Source organism: Trachypithecus francoisi, unplaced genomic scaffold (genome assembly GCF_009764315.1).
Source record: "Trachypithecus francoisi isolate TF-2019V2 unplaced genomic scaffold, Tfra_2.0 Lachesis_group1, whole genome shotgun sequence".
NCBI lineage: Eukaryota > Metazoa > Chordata > Mammalia > Primates > Cercopithecidae > Trachypithecus > Trachypithecus francoisi.
The window spans coordinates 8,111,821-8,128,602 of NW_022681454.1; the positions used below are offsets into that span (position 1 = coordinate 8,111,821).

At 46.9% G+C, this 16,782-nt stretch overlaps 1 pseudogene; it reads left to right on the forward strand.

Annotated features, from left to right (window-relative positions):
- Nucleotides 1-4,647: 4,647 nt before the first annotated feature.
- On the forward strand, nt 4,648-9,732 carry LOC117086286 (annotated as a pseudogene).
- Nucleotides 9,733-16,782: the final 7,050 nt, after the last annotated feature.

The following is a 16,782-nucleotide window of genomic DNA, read 5'->3' on the forward strand; positions in this document are numbered from 1 at the left end:
TGCTGCACAGATCTTTATTTGGACCAGAGGTACTCAACCCAATGGATCCCATAGAAAATTTAAGGAATGTTATAGACTCTCTTCCCTGAAAATCACATGTATATATTCCTCATTTTGCATACAATTTTAGGAAGTCTTTGACTCCACTGTGGCAGAGACAGCTGGTAGTCTATTCAATATCCACTTCCCTTCTTTCTTTTTAAGAGCATTACAGTTTTACTTGGAGGCTGCAGTCTACCAACTCAAATACAAACTTAATTCTCAGCCTCTCTTGCAGTTTGCAGTAGCCAATGGGATGTATGGGGAAGATCTTTCCAGCAAAGACCTTAAACAGGGATGAACCAACTGGTATATGCTTTTTTGCCCCTCACATTTACCCCTTCTTCCTGCTCAGAAAGACATTATGATGGTGGGAGTGGAGGACGTCTGCCCTGTGACCAAGAGTACAGGAACTACAGGCTATGGATGGTGGCACCAATGAGTTGAGGAGTCCTGGGTCCTAAGAAGCCCTGGATTCTGGACCAGTTATTTCCAGAATTCTTATGTCAGAGAAAAATGAGTCCTATTTGTTTGATTTTTATACTCCTTTAAGTTGGCCATGTGTCACTACAACTCTTAGAGAGAGCAATGATTTTGTCTCCTTCATGGTTCAACTCCTTCATTGCTCAATAATTTTCATGGAGACGAGCGTAAGGCCAGAAACATGGTGAAGATGTTATAAATAAAAGTGACAGAAAATGGTAGCTGGGAAGTGTAAAATGTCACACTATCACCGTCGCCATTAGAACATGGAGAAGATGGCCAGGTTAGTCCTGACAGAGAGCCAGGCCTCTAGGGAGTGGGACACAGGAGAGGTGGGGCGAGATGTGTAGTGAACAGGGAATCAGGCTGCAGAATTCCCCCAAGCCCTGCCACTAGCTTTAGCAAATCACTCCTTCTCTCTGAACCCATTTTTCCATCAAAATCAAAGGCCTAAGCTCCTTATCAACCTTGACTTTCTCCTTAGCTTTGAGATGATGATTCCAAGGGCCTTGCTGTTGATATACCCCCTCCCTGTAAAACCATGCGGAAATTTCCATCCCCTCCATAACAAGGGGCATTTAAATTTGACCTGTAGGTCAGCCTCCTCTACTGTTGTTGATTAGAAACCATTTCCCGCACAAGCACAAACCACAAAGTCTCCCTGAGGAGCAGGATGTGGTCCATTTGTGTGCATGGAGGCACTCCAGGCCTGAGGAACCAGGAAGTTTGCTTGGTCAAGAAGCACATGGCGGCCAGGTGCAGTGGCTCACACTTGTAACCCCAGCACTTTGGGAGGCCAAGGCAGGCGGATCACTTGAGTCCAGGAGTTTGAGACCAGCATGGGCAACATAGCAAAATCCTATCACTACAAAAAATAAAATAAAAGTATCCCTGTGGTGACACGTGCCTGTCGTCCCAGCTATTCAGGAGGCTGAGGTGGGAAGATCACATGAGTCTGGGAGGTCGAGGTTGCAATAAGCCATGATCTTGCCACTTCACTCCAGTCTGGGTGACAGAGTGAGACCTGGTCAAAAAGAAAAGAAAAGAAAAGAAAAGAAGCACATGGCTATTTAGTGTATGCTGCTGAAGGGCAGCAAAGCCAAGGGGCTAAGATTCAGATGAGCCAACCCAGCTTTGAATCCTGTCTATAAGCCTCAGTATCCCCTGCTGTCACATGGGGATATTGGCAGAAAAAAATCAGAACAATTTTTTTTTTTTTTTTTTTTGAGACGGAGTCTTGCTCTGTCGCCGGGGCTGGAGTGCAGTGGCCGGATCTCAGCTCACTGCAAGCTCCGCCTCCGGGTTCACGCCATTCTCCTGCCTCAGCCTCCCGAGTAGCTGGGACTACAGACGCCCGCCACCTCGCCCGGCTAGTTTTTTGTATTTTTTAGTAGAGACGGGGTTTCACAGTGTTCGCCAGGATGGTCTCGATCTCCTGACCTCGTGATCCGCCCGTCTCGGCCTCCCAAAGTGCTGGGATTACAGGCTTGAGCCACCGCGCCCGGCCAAAAATCAGAACAATTAAAGGAGAGAAAAAGGATTAAAAGTGCTCTTGATGCCAAGATTTGGCACAATGCCCAGAGCACAGGTGTTCTAAATGATGATTACAGCATCATGTGCCCCACAGTGTGCTTGTGTGCTTGAGGATGTGTAGGAGAGGACAATCAACTCACATTCCCAAGCACCTTTTCCAGTCCAGGCAGTGTGCTCCGTGCCTGACATTCCTGATTGTCTTTACAACTTCTAAAGCTTATCAGGAAGATCTTTCTGTTCTCTCATTTCATTTTCCACAATACCTCTGCCCACTAAGATTATATTATTTCCTTTTCATTTTATGATAGATGAGGAAACTCGCTAGGAGAGGTAAAGTCACTTGCCCAAGATCATGTAGCTGGTCAGCAGCAGGGCCACATCTGCATGGCTCTGACACAATGTGGTCCTCACTTTTAGTGATTTGCCCTGTCCATTCAGTGTGAGAAGAGCTGTCCAAATAATACGCATTGAGTCCGTCGTGCTACTCCATGAAGAAGAATGTGTGAATGCTCTAGATTGCAGATTAAAGTAGTGTAGTAAGTCTCATTTTTGGAAGAAGCAGGATGGAGAGGGAGGAGGAAGGCATTCCAGGCAGTATGTGCATAAACAAAGTCACAGAGATGGAATTTAGCCCAGGGCATTAAGGAGCTATCACAGACACTGTGATATTAGAGGTCCTAGAAGGATGCCCTAAGGGACTTTCAAAAGTTTAGCTTAGTTTATTTAGTCCTTCACACTAGAAGAATCCACTAAAAATTTCTGAGCATAAGAATTTTGTGATGGTAAACATCACTTGGAAGAAATTCACCTGGTGTGTGCAGGATAGACCACATGGGAGAAGAGGTACATGATTGGAATCTTGGATCAGGGATGAGCAAACAAAAGGACAGATCATGATGGAGCAGGGATGAGGGATGAAAGTAGGTGTTTACAAAGCGTGAACAAATCAGGCAGCCTGAGGCTTTTGCTATCACAGGTACTTTGCATGATATATTGGAGAACTTCCTTGAAAGTCAAAAGATTAGAGCAGCAAATGGTAGAAGAAACAGTGTGGAGTGGTGCCTAAGAGAAGTGGGAAGTAGGACAATCATGGATTAGATGCTAAATCTGCTGGTTATCAGCCATGTGACCTCCATCAAATTTCTGGGGGCTTCAATCTCCTCTTCTATAAACTAGGAGAGATAAATATAGTTCTTATCTCAAATGATTGAATATGGGAGTTTAAGAAGAGCACAGCAGTAGTATAAATGCTCAGGGATGGTAATTACTGTTGTTACCACCACCACCTCCATCATCATCATCATCATCATTACTACCACCACCATCACCACAAACATTATCACCATCATAACCACCACCATCACCATCACCACCATCATCACCATCACCATTATCACTATCGCTACCATCACCATCACCACCATCATCACCCTCACCATCATCACCACCACTGTCACCATCATCACCATCACTATCACCACCACCATCACCACCACCATCACCACCACCACCATCACCATCATCACCACCACCATCACCATCACCATCTCACCACCACCATCACCTCCACCATCACCACCACCACCATCACCATCATCACCACCAACATCACCATCACCATCATCACCACCACCATCACCTCCACCATCACCATCACCACCACCATCATCCCCACCCCACCACCATCACATACCACAGCCTCCACCACCATCATCAATATCACTACAACCACCACCACCTCCACCACTATCATCTCCATCACTATCACCACCATCATTCCTACCACCATCATCCTGTCACCACTATCACCACCATCACCCCATCATTACCACCATCACTACCATCACTATCACTACCATCAGCAACATCAGTCATCACCATAACCCACTGTTACTATCACCATTACCACCACCACCATCACCACCGTCATCACTACCATCATTGTCACCATCATTACCATCACCACCATTACAACTAGTATTATCGCCACCAACACCACCAACACAATCAGTACCAACATCACCATCACCACCATTATCATCATTACCAGCACCATCATTATTACTTTGCAGAACCACAGACTGTCAGGATTGGAAGAATCCATGGGGATTTCCCAGTCTAAAAATTCTCATTTTACGGCGGCCGCCGCCGCCCAGGCCCGCACCCCCAGCCATAGGCCTAGAGCGCAGTGCTACGGGAGGCGCGGTGCCTGGGCCAGACGCTCGGCGAGGCAGCTCCACCGCACACGCACGCACAGACCCCGGCAGCAAGAACGCAGATGACACGCCCTTAACATGGAAGCCACCCCTGCCACCGCCGCCGCTCGGACGACAGCAGCAGCAGCCACAGCAGCAGCAGCCACAGCAGTAGCCGCCAGCGGGACTGCACTCAACAAAGGTCGTAGGAGCTGCGGCCCAGACGCCCGGGCTTGACCGCCACAAAGGCCAACCCCGGGAAAGGGGTATGTTCTGTTTTGTGGTTTTTCTTTCAGACGCTACTAAAGGATGTTGGGGATGCTTCTGACTATTATGAAGGCCAAAAGGCCTGTTGACTGGGGCTACTTTTAACCCTTTCCTATTTGTTGAGAATGCAGCCGTGTGACAGTAACTGAACATTGGTCTAAAGTCTTTCCAAAAGGTCAGGGTTCACAAGAACATCTGCTCAAATTCATGACCCTGGGGCATATGAAGACCCCAGACTTTGATGACCTCCTGGCAGCATTTGACATCCCAGATACGGTCGATCCTAAAGCAGCTACTGAGTCTGGACACAATGACCATGAAAAGCCACATGAAGCAGAATGCTCAGGGAGACGATGACTCCCACGCACCATCATCTTCCGACGTGGGTGTCAGTGTTATCATCAAGAATGTTGGGAACATCCACTTGGTCGAGGGCAGGGAGAAAGATGGCCATGACCCCACTGGCGATGGCCTACATAATGGATTTCTCACAGCGTCCTCCCTCGACAGTCACAGTAAAGATGGAGTGAAGTCCTTGAAAGGAGACGTGCCTGCCCCTAAGGTGACTCTGAAAGACTTGACGTTCAGTCAGTTTAGCCTGATCTTCAGTGCTGAAGAGTTTGATGACGATGAGAAGACGGAGGTGGATGACCCCCTGACAAGGAGGACATGTTAAGCTGCAGGTCCAACGTGTTGACAGGGTCGGCTCCCCGGCAGGGCTAGGATACGCTAAAGGCACTTGGAGGGGAAAACTCCAGCAAAACGGGGCTCTCTACATCAGGCAATATGGAGAAAAACAAAGTTGTTAAGAGAGAAGCAGAAGCCAAATCTATAAACCTGAGTGTTTATGAACCTTTTAAAGTCAGAAAAGCAGAGGATAAATTGAAAGAATGCTGGAAAACAGAGTCCTGGATGGGAAGCCGAGCTCCAACAAGAATGACACCGGCCTCCCTGGTGTTGTGCCATGAAGACAAAGTCATCCTGCATTGCTGCCATCGCAGCTCTCCGCCCTAAAAAGGCGGCTTCAGACTCCTGCAAAGAACCAGTGGTCAATTCGAGGGAATCCTCCCTGTTACCAAAAGAAGTAAACGACAGTCAGAGAGCAGCCGACAAGTCTCCTGAATCCCAGAATCTCATCGAGTGGACCAAAAAAAAAAAAAAAACACCACCCCTAAAGCAACTGGATAGTCCCAGAAGCATCTCAAGTGAGAACAGCAGCAAGGGCTCCCCGTCCTCTCCTGCAGGGTCCACACCAGCAATCCCAAAGTTCACATGAAAACCATTAAGACATCTTCTAAGGCCGAGCGCGGTGGCTCAAGCCTGTAATCCCAGCACTTTGGGAGGCCGAGGCGGGTGGATCACGAGGTCAGGAGATCGAGACCCTCCTGGCTAACACGGTGAAACCCCATCTCTACTAAAAATACAAAAAACTAGCCGGGCGAGGTGGCGGGCGCCTGTAGTCCCAGCTACTCGGAGGCTGAGGCGGGAGAATGGTGGGAACCTGGGAGGCGGAGCTTGCAGTGAGCCAAGATCGCGCCACTGCATTCCAGCCTGGGCGACACAACGAAACTCCGTCTCAAAAAAAAAAAAAAAAAAGACATCTTCTGGGGAAATCAAGACAACAGTGACCAGGGTATTGCCAGAAGTGGATCTTGACTCTGGGAAGAAACCTTCCGAGCAGATGGAGTCCCCGATAGCCTCTGTGACATCCATTCTTTCGTCTCTAGCATCAGTCGCTGTCCTTTCCTCTCCCCGCAGGGTGCCTCTCCAGTCCGTGGTCATGACCACGTGGTCAGTTTCCCCTGCAGAGCTCACCCCCAAACAGGTCACAATCAAGCCTGTGGCTACTGTTTTCCTCCCAGTGTCCACTGTGAAGACGGTAGAATCCCAAGTCATTAATTTGAAGCTCACTAACAACACCACAGTGAAAGTCAGGGTCATATCTGCTGCCTCTGTCCTGAGCACCAGCAGTGCCATCATTAAAGCCGCCAATGCCATCCAGCAGTAAACTGTCATGGTGCTGGCATCCAGCCTGGCCAACGCCAAACTCGTGCCAAAGACTGTGCACCTTGCCAACCTTAACCTTTTGCCTCAGGGTGCCCAGGCCACCTCTGAACTCCACCAAGTGCTAACCAAACCTCAGCAACAAATAAAGCAGGCAATAATCAACTCAGCAGCCTCTCAACCCCCCCAAAATGTGTCTTAAGTACAGGTGATGTCGTCCTTGCAGAGTTCTGTGATGGAAGCTTTCAACAAGGTGCTGAGCAGTGTCAATCCAACCCCTGTTTACATCCCAAACCTCAGTCCTCCCGCCAATGCAGGGATCACATTACTGACACGTGGATACAAGTGCTTGGAGTGTGGGGACTCCTCTGCACTTGAAAAGAGTCTGACTCAGCACTCCGATAGACGGAGCATGCGCATCGAAGTAACGTGCAACCATTGTACAAAGAACCTCGTTTTTTACAACAAATGCAGCCTCCCTTCCCATGCCCATGGGCATGAGGAGAAAGGGATGGTAATGCAACGTTCCCACTTAATTTTAAAGCCAGTCCCAGCAGATCAAATGATAGTTTCTCCATCAAGCAATACTTCCACTTCAACTTCCACTCTTTAGAGCCCTGTGGGAGCCGGCACACACACTCTCACAAAAATTCAGTCTGGCATAACTGGGACAGTCATATCGGCTCCTTCAAGCACTTCCATCACCCCAGCCATGCTTCTAGTTGAAGGCCCCTCCAAACTGTGTAGACATAGTCTACAATGTTTGGAGTGTAATGAAGTCTTCTAGGACGAGACATCACTGGCTACACATTTCCAGCAGGCTGCAGATCCAAGTGGACAAAAGACTTGCACCATCTGCCAGATGCTGCTTCCAATCTGGTGCAGTTATGTATCACACCAGAGAATCCGTCAGCACAAATCTCCATACACCTGCCCTGAGTGCAGGTGCCTTCTGCAGGTCTGTGCATTTCCAGACCCATGTCACTGAGAACTGTCTGCACTACACGAGGAGAGTTGGTTTTCGATGTGTGCATTGCAGTGTTGTGTACTCTGATATGGCTGCTCTGAAGTCTCGCATTCAAGATTCTCACTGTGAAGTCTTCACAAGTGTCCTGTTTGTCCAATGGCGTTTTTTTTTTTTGTTTTGTTTTTGTTTTTTTTTTTGTTTTTTTTTTTTGAGGCGGAGTCTCGCTTTGTCGCCCGGACTGGAGTGCAGTGGCCAGATCTCAGCTCACTGCAAGCTCCGCCTCCCGGGTTTACGCCATTCTCCTGCCTCAGCCTCCCGAGTAGCTGGGACTACAGGCGCCTGCCACCTCGCCCGGCTAGTTTTTGTATTTTTTAGTAGAGACGGGGTTTCACCGTGTTAGCCAGGATGGTCTCGATCTCCTGACCTCGTGATCCGCCCGTCTCGGCCTCCCAAAGTGCTGGGATTACAGGCTTGAGCCACCACGCCCGGCCCCAATGGCGTTTAAGTCTGCCCCAAGCACACATTCCCACGCCTACCTTCAGCATCGTGGCATCAAGATAGGAGAACCAAAAATAATATATAAGTGTTCCATGTGCGACACTGTGTTCACCCTGCAAACCCTGCTCTATCGCCACTTTGATCAACACATTGAAAACCAGAAGGCATCTGTTTTCAAGTGTCCAGACTGTTCTCTTTTATATGCATAGAAGCAACTTATGATGGACCATATCAAGTCTATGCATGGCACATTGAAAAGTATTGAAGGGCCTCCAAATTTGGGTTTAAACTTGCCTTTGAGCATTAAGCCTGCAACTCAAAATTCAGCAAATCAGAACAAAGAGGACACCAAATCCATGACTGGGAAAGAGAAATTGGAAAAAAAATCTCCATCTCTTGTGAAAAATTCGATGGAAACCAAGAAAGTGGCCAGTCCTGGGTGGACGTGTTGGGAGTGTGACCACCTGTTCACGCAGAGAGATGTGTACATATCCCACGTGAGGAAGGAGCATGGGAAGCAAGTGAAGAAGCACCCCTGCCGCCAGTGTGACAAGCCTTTCAGCTCATCCCACAGCTTGTGCCGACACAACCGGATCACGCACAAAGGCATCAGGAAAGTGTACGTCTGCTCACACTGCCCAGACTCCAGACGTACCTTTGCCAACTGGTTGATGCGGAAGAAGCACGTCCAGCTGAAGCATGGCATCAAGGACCCTGACCTGAAAGAAACGAGACGCCACCAATGAAGAGGAAGCAGAAATAAAAGAAGACACCAAGGTCCCCAGTCCCAAGTGGAAGCTGAAAAAACCGGTTCTGGACTTCAGGCCTCCCAGAGGAGCAATCATTCAACCACTGAAAAAGCTGAAAATCAATGTCTTTAAGGTCCACAAGTGTGCCCTGTGTGGCTTCTGATTTGTTTTTTCTAAGACCACCAGAGCGGGCACAAAAGAACCAGCGAGTAGGCAAGGGTAGGAGCAAAACTGCAAATTTATTCTTTGGTCACCCAGCTTCAGGGAAGTAGGTGGGTAGGGAGAGATCTGTTGGCCTCCGGCAAAAGAGGCCAAGAGAGTCGCCCGGTGGAGCCCTCGGATGGAGTTCCTACAGTCCCCAGGGGAGTGGGGGCTGGGAAGTCCGCGCAGGGCGTCTGCCGGGAGCGGCTTTTCTAGGAGTGGGAGGGCAATAGGCAGGGCATGGGCGTGTCAGGGGGCATTCAGTAGGTGCGACCAGGTAAATCTTGGTCTCTTCGGATTGGTGTCACCTGGCGCATGCCCGGTTGGTCTGCACCTTCCCGGGCACCAGCTGCATTTTCGTGGGCATGGGAAAAGTTGGTGATGAAGAACCCGGAAGTGCACCATCTTGCCTCCGTTAGTCCAAACAGCTTCTCCACTGAAAACCTGCTGCAGTTCCATGAACACATCCCTCAGCACAAATCGGATGGTTCTTCCTACCAGTGCCGGAAGTGTAGTCTCTGCTACACGTCTCACATCTCTCTGTCCAGGCACTTCTTCATAGTACACAGGTTAAGGGAACCTCAGCCAGTGTCCAAGCAAAATGGGGCTGGGGATGATAACCAACAGGAGAACAAACCCAGCCATGAGGATGAATCCCCCGATGGCACCATGTCAGACAGAAAGTGCAAAGTGTGCGCAAAAACTTTTGAAACTGAAGCTGCCTTAAATACTCAACATGAGGACACAGGGCATGGCCTTCATCAAATCCAAAAGGATGAGCTCAGCTGAGAAATAGCCACAGATGCTCCATAGGGAAAAATCCCTGTCCGCATTGGAATAAAAAAGACATTTTTGTTACAAAAAGTTTGCAGTATAATAGAGTTAACAGTGTATGTTGCAACATAGTCTCTTTCAACATACCTTCCTTCAGCTCATGGTATATATCCTCGGTAAGTATTAAAACAGTATTTGAGTTTAAAAGAGTTTGTATATATTTAAATGAATAACTTTTTATACTATTTGTTACATGTTTGTGTCAGTATTTAGTGGAAAACCATCTGAGTTGCTTTGGGTTAGAATTTTTCTTTTTGTACCGTTTCTTTAAAACAGTGTTCTTAGTAACAGGGGCAGTTCCTGAATTCAAATAAACTATTTTGTATGTTTGGATTTTGAATGGGTTAACAAATTACAGGCTAAAATAATACCTTTTTTAGTGTTTTTAATTTTTAGAATTCACTACATAAATTGTAAGTAATCGTGGGTCTCAAAAACACTAGGAACTTTTAAGTGTCTTAGCACTTCCTCGATGTGCCTGCCCTGAGGGAGTGATTCACATTTGAGACAACTATACTCCAGTATGGGCGTGCCTTTGCCTTCAGGCCACACCGAAGGGTGTTTAAAGCAGCCTTGCAGGTCACTCCTTTCCCAGCCGTGAATAAAAACTGAAGCCAGGAATCTAATAAGGAATGCTGATTTCCTCAATTCCATTTTGAGGAATGGGGAAAACTATTCAAAAGAAAAAAATGGGACTAGTTTTCTGGGCAGATCTGCAAGGCTGGCTTTAAGAGCACAGGGAGGGAAAATAATGAAAGGGCTGGACTACTATAAAAGTTACAAATACGTAGTTAGACCAATAGATTTATATAGTCATATTTTTGTCATGTAATTTATTAACTATTACAGAAACACAACTAAGACTATCAAGCATTTCTCTGGCTCTTGACAGAAAAAAAATCAGTTGACTTAACCCTTTACTGTCAAAAGAGTTAGTGTTTCCTGTTCTGGATGCTACTGCCAAACGTTCTGGTGCTTAGAGTTGGGATGGACAACTTCAACCACCGACTTATCAGTGCAACCGCCTGTGTATTGCAATTGGCCGTTACCTTAAGCGCTGAGCCACCTGGGTTTAGTTCAGCCATTTCAAGAGTATATTTAATGCTGGTAATTCTGCTTTATTAAAATGCAGCAGAGATACTCTTCTGTCCCTTCTGTTTATAGTTCTCTGAGAGAGTTCTATTTTTTGGTTTTGTTTTGTGTTTTCTTTTGCATTTTATACCTTGTATTTATCCCTGAACATGTTTTGTACTTTTTTTTTTTTTAAGGAAAGGAATTCTTTTGTGTATATATAGATACTTGCATGATATACTGTATTCAGTTCCTCGAAAGGTCTTGCTGCTGTCGGATGTTAAGCACTCCATCCATCATAACTGTATGAAACACATTTCATATGTAAATAAACATGGGACATTTGGCCCTTGAAAAAAAAAAAATTCTCATTTTACAAAAGGGGAAATTGAGACCCAGAGACTGGCCCAAGCTTATGCCATTAACTCATGGCAGCCTTGGAACTAGAACCAGGGACTCCTGGCCGCCACTCCCATGTCCTTGCCCCTGACACCAGACCATGTGAGAAATGTTGTCAATCAGCACACATTCTTCACAGGATTCATAGGGAAAGATTTGAAGACTCTTTCCTCTTCAGAGTAGTCCTAACTCTTCCATTTCCTTGTGGTATGTTTCCATAGTCAGTTATTCATTGTGTTCTAACCCTCAGCAGGTATCCAGAGAGAGTATGTTTCTAACAAACTGATTTTCATTTTAGTAAAAGAAATTTTAAAAATGAAACTAAGAAAGAAAAAGAAAGTAGGAGTGTCTTTCAAGGGAGCCTCCCTGATCAGTGATTTGGAGCCGGGGTTCTGACACATGTGGACGTAGTGCTAAGGCAGTGGCGACTCCTGCAGAAAATTCTGCCGTGGATGTGCTTAAGCCTCTGACACGCTTCCAAAGAACTCCTACGGAATTCTTGAAACATTTGGATGGAATTTTTGCAAAGTAGCCTCATGGAATCTTTTATAAGCCCGCCCGTAAGTCCTGCTGCACTTCCTTCGGTTGCTCCTAAAATGTTCATGTCATCTGTGCTTCCTTCTTGTAGAATTTTTCCACAAGTCTGAGGGAATGTTCATAGAAGACCTATGGAGTTCTCAATGAATTTTCATGAAAATCTCTCAGAGTTGCCATGTGATCCTTAATGAATTCTCACAGAAACAGCATGGAATTCTTACTTGGAAGAGTCCCCCAGCTTCTATGGAATTCTTAACTAACCCTCATGGCATGCTAATAAAATTCCAAAGACATGTTCACAGAACTTGCATTAAATTATCTTAGAAACCACAGAAAGGACTCCAAGAAAATGTGCAGAATTCCTTGGGAACAAAAACCAACGAGTCTCCAAACTATCAAGGATAAGACGGGTCCAGTCCTCGGGGTCACTTTGTCCTAGGATTCTTAGAGTGGGTGTCTTCACTGAATGTGATGAGAAGGCAGGCGCAGATGTGTCTCAAGCTGTAACTTCTGATTTGAGCAGCAGGGAAGGAGCAGGTCCTCTCAGCGTAAGATGAGGCATTTTCTCATCAAATATTTTCCCATCCCACTTTGTACTGTCACACGCCAAAGCCAGCTCCACACAGGGTCTAGCAGCAGTTGAACGGAGTGTCTCCATCCAGTCCTTTATGTTATTAATCTATCCCCAGCCCCTCCCTTTGGAGCCTCGGGCTGTCCGTGGATGTTCTCCCAATCATTAATTAAGCCCGAGTCAATTAAAAGCCCTGGATGCTGGCACATTATGGGCACCATCTATTGATGTAACATAATTCTTTTCAGGTTAGAATCCATGCAGGGCTGGATTTTCATTGAACCCACCCCAGAGCCTGCTGTTACAGGACAATACCCTGGGTTTTGCAAGCCTGGCCTCCACAGAAACTGGATCCCAAGGGGCTCGGCATGGGGGACAGTACTGCCACACAAAGGAGATGCCCCGGGAGGTCAGGGAGGCAGCCAGGCAGCGCTACCCTGCCTTCAGCACACAAGCATCTGCCGAGGCCTGGCCTGCTCTGAGCCCGCCTGGCCCTGTCCCAAACTCTGGGCCTGGGAGCCGAGGCCCGACAAGCTGGTTAAGGCGGCCAGTACAGAGGGTCTTTGGCCTTCATGCCTGGTTTGCTGAGCAGCCCTGGATGAGCCTCTGGAGCTCTGTGAGCTCTTCTCCACTCTTAGCTGGGTGGACTCCAGCTGGTTCCTGAGGACTCAACTCATGACAGCTGCTCCCCAGGGAAGCCCCGGGTAAGCTCAGTGGCCCTGCTTCATGCTTTCAGGGCCCCTGGCATGAATCACAACTCAAGCTTATTAAGTGTGGGATGAATCACTTAGGGGCTGGGCTCCCAGCAGGGCAGAGACTCTGCCTTTTTTATTGCCGACTCCACAGTGCCAAGGCCGTGCACAGCACACATGGGGGTGCGAGAGATGTTTGTTGAATGAATGAATGATGACAATCCCAACAATGCCATGATAATCATAAGAATAGTGGCTAACGCTTAGGGAGTACTTTCTATGCCTGGCACTAGTCTAAGTCTTTCCATGCATTAAATGCATTTAAGGAAAGAATGAATACACTTGGAATGCCCTGGTGTGGAATATTTATAAGCATAAATTAATGCTAAGTACCTACTACGTGTCAAGCACTGCACTTGGCACTTTTTCCTTTTTATAATTCAAGGTTGAATTTGCTGGATGAGTTTCTTTTCAGGCGGCCGGGCAGCCTGTGGCTAGTTCCTGAGGACATGTGTGGTTCTGAAATCAATGAGAATCCAGAGTCAAAATCAATATCAATGACAGTCCCAAATTCCCTACCTTGTTTTATGCTTTAATGCTTACATCAGGTCCCTGGGACACCCCAAGCTGCGAGGGAAGCTGGAAAGGGAGGACTCCATCTTTGCAGCCTCTGTGATGGAGGGTGGGCCAGAAAGAAGCCGTGCTGTTGGGAGAGCCCTGGGTCAGTGGCTGCTGCAATCCTGGGAAGAGACGAGGGTGTGAGCTCTGGCCTTAGAGGCAGCAGAGCCAGCTGCCCAGCCTCTCTAAGCCTGGGCATCCTTTGCAAGAGGAAGGAAGCTGTGCTAACGGTACCAACTCCAGATCCTGGAGTAATGCAGACGCTCAACACTTCTTACTGCCTTCGCGATGGTTACCACACCCACCTGTTACCTGGACTTAATGTCCTTAATCATTCTCTTTCAATGGCCTCAACTTTTAAATACTCTAATCTCATCCCAAGCAATAATATCAATGAAATCACAGTTTGGATGTGTGTGGAAAAGACCTCAGTCTTTCCACAATAATTGCTCTCCCCTTCTTCCCTGTGGAAGAACTTCTTATTTCTTTGCTGGCCACAGAGTAGCTTGGAATAAAGGCTCCCTGTCCTGGCTTCTCTTAGAAGGAAAAGTGTGGGTTTTTTGTTTTTGTAAATGTTTTTAGAGATGTGGTCTTGCTATGTTTCCCAGGTTGGTCTCAAACTCCTGGCCTCAAGTGATCCTCCAGCCTTGGCCTCCCAAATTGTTTGAATTACAGTCATGAGCCACCATATCCATCTCACTAAGTGTGGTTTTATAGCATGTCCTCACCAGTGGGATGTAAGTGTGAGTTAAAAGAGAGGAATGTATCTTTCTCCTTTCCTGTCCTCCTTGCTGCTGTCTGGAATATGGGCATGATAGCCAGAGCAGCAGCAGCCAGATTAGACCATGAGGCGACCTTGAGAGTGGAAGCCCTGCATAGCAGAGCAACAAAATAGAAAGAGATGGTCCTTGATCTTGTGGCATGCTATAGTAGTCTGTTTTCATTTGGCTATAAAGAACTACCTGAGACTGTGAAATTTGTGAAGAAAAGAAGTTTAATTGACTCACAGTTCTGCAGGCTAAACAGGAAACATGACTAGGAGGCTTCAGGAAAGTTACAATCATAGCAGAAGGCAAAGGTGAAGTAAGGCATGTCTTACCATGTGGCAGGAGAGAGAGACAGTGAAGGAGGAAGTGCCACTTTTAAACCACCAGATCCCATGAGAACTCACTCACCATTGTGAAAACAGCATGGGGGAAACCACCCCCATAATTGAATCACCTCCCACCAGGCCCTCCCTCAACACATAGAGATTACAATTTGAGATGAGATTTGGGTGGAAATGCAGTCCCAAATCATGTCATTCTACTGCTGTCCCCTGTCCCCTCCCAAATCTCATGTTCTTTTCACATTTCAAAACACAGTCATGCCTTCCCAACAGTCCCCCAAAGTGTTAACTCATTTCAGCATTAACCCAAAAGTCCAAGTCCAAAGTCTCATCTGAGACAAGGCAAGTCTTTTCCACCTATGAGCCTGTAAAATAAAAAGTAAGTCAGTTACTTCCAAGATGCAATGGGGTTACAGGAATTGGGTAAATCTTCCAGTTCCAAATGGGAGAAATTGTCCAAAACAAAGGGACTACAGGCCCCATGCAAGTCAGAAACTCAGCAAGGCAGTCATTAAATCTTAAAGCTCTGAAATGATCTCCTTTAAGTCCATGTCTCACATCCATGGCATGCTGATGCAAGGGGTGGGCTCACAAGGCCTTGGGCAGCTCCACTTCTGTGGCTTTGTGGAGTACAGACCCTGAGGCTGCTTTCACAGGTTGGCATTTAGTGCCTGTGGTTTTTCCAGATGCATGGTGCAAGCTGTCAGTGAATCTACCATTCTGGGGTCTGGAGGATCATGACCCTCTTCTCACAGCTCCACTAGGCAGTACACTAGTGGTGACTCTGTGTAGGGGCTCCAATCCCACATTTCCCCCTCTGTACTGTCCTAGTAGAAGGTCTCCATGAGGGCTCCACCCCTGCAGCAGACTTCTGCCTGGGCATCCAGTTGTTTCCATACATCTTCTGAAATCTAGGAAGAGGCTCTCAAACCTTAACTCTTGCATTCTGTGCACCTGCAGGGCCAACACCACATGAAAGCCACCAAGGCTTAGGGCTTGTACCCTCTGAAACAATAGCTGAAGCTGTACCTTGGCTCCTTTTAGCCATGGCTGGAGCTGGAGCAGCTGGGAAAAAGGGCACAGTGTCCTGAGGCTGTATAGAACAGTGGGGCCCTGGGCTTGGCCCAGGATGCCATTTTTTCCTCCTAGGCCTCTAGGTTTTTGATGGGAGAGGCTGCCATGAAGGTCTCTGAAATGCTCTGGAGACATTTTTCTCATTGTCTTGGCTATTAACATTAGGCTTCTCTTTACTTATGAAAATTTCTGCAGCCAGTGGCTTGAATTTCTCCCCAGAAAATTGGTTTTTCTTTTCTAGCACATGGTCAAGCCTCAAATTTTCCAAACTTTTATGCTCTGCTTCCCTTTTAAACATAAGTTCCAATATCAGATTATCTTTGTGAACGCATATGAGTATATACTTTTAGAAAAAGGTTACCTCTTGAATGTTGTGCTGCCTAGAAATTTCTTCCACCAGATGCCCTAAATCGTCTCTCTAGAGTTCCACAGATCTCTAGGGCAGGGGCAAAATGCTCCCAGTCTCTTTGCTAAAGCATAGCAAAAGTGACCTTTACTCCAGTTCCCAATAAGTTCCTCATCTCTGTCTGAGACCACCTCAGCCTAGACTTCATTATCTCTGTCACTATCAACATTTTGGTCAAAACCATTTAACAAGTCTCTAGGAAGTTCCAAACTTTCCCACATCTTCCTGTCTTCTTTTGAGCCCTCCAAACTGTCCCAACCTCTGCCCATTACCTAGTTCTAAAGTCAATTCCACATTTTCAGGTATCTTTATAGCAGTGCCCCATTTCTGGTACCAATTTTCTGTAGTAGTCTGTTTTTACACTGCTATAAAGAACTACCTGAGGATGGGTAATTTATGAAGAAAAGAGGTTTAATTGAGTTACAATTCCACAGGCTTAACAGGAAGCATAACTGGGAGGCCTCAGGAAACTTACAATCATGGCAGAAGGTGGAGGGGAAGCAAGGCATGTCTTACCACAGCAGCAAGAGGGAGAG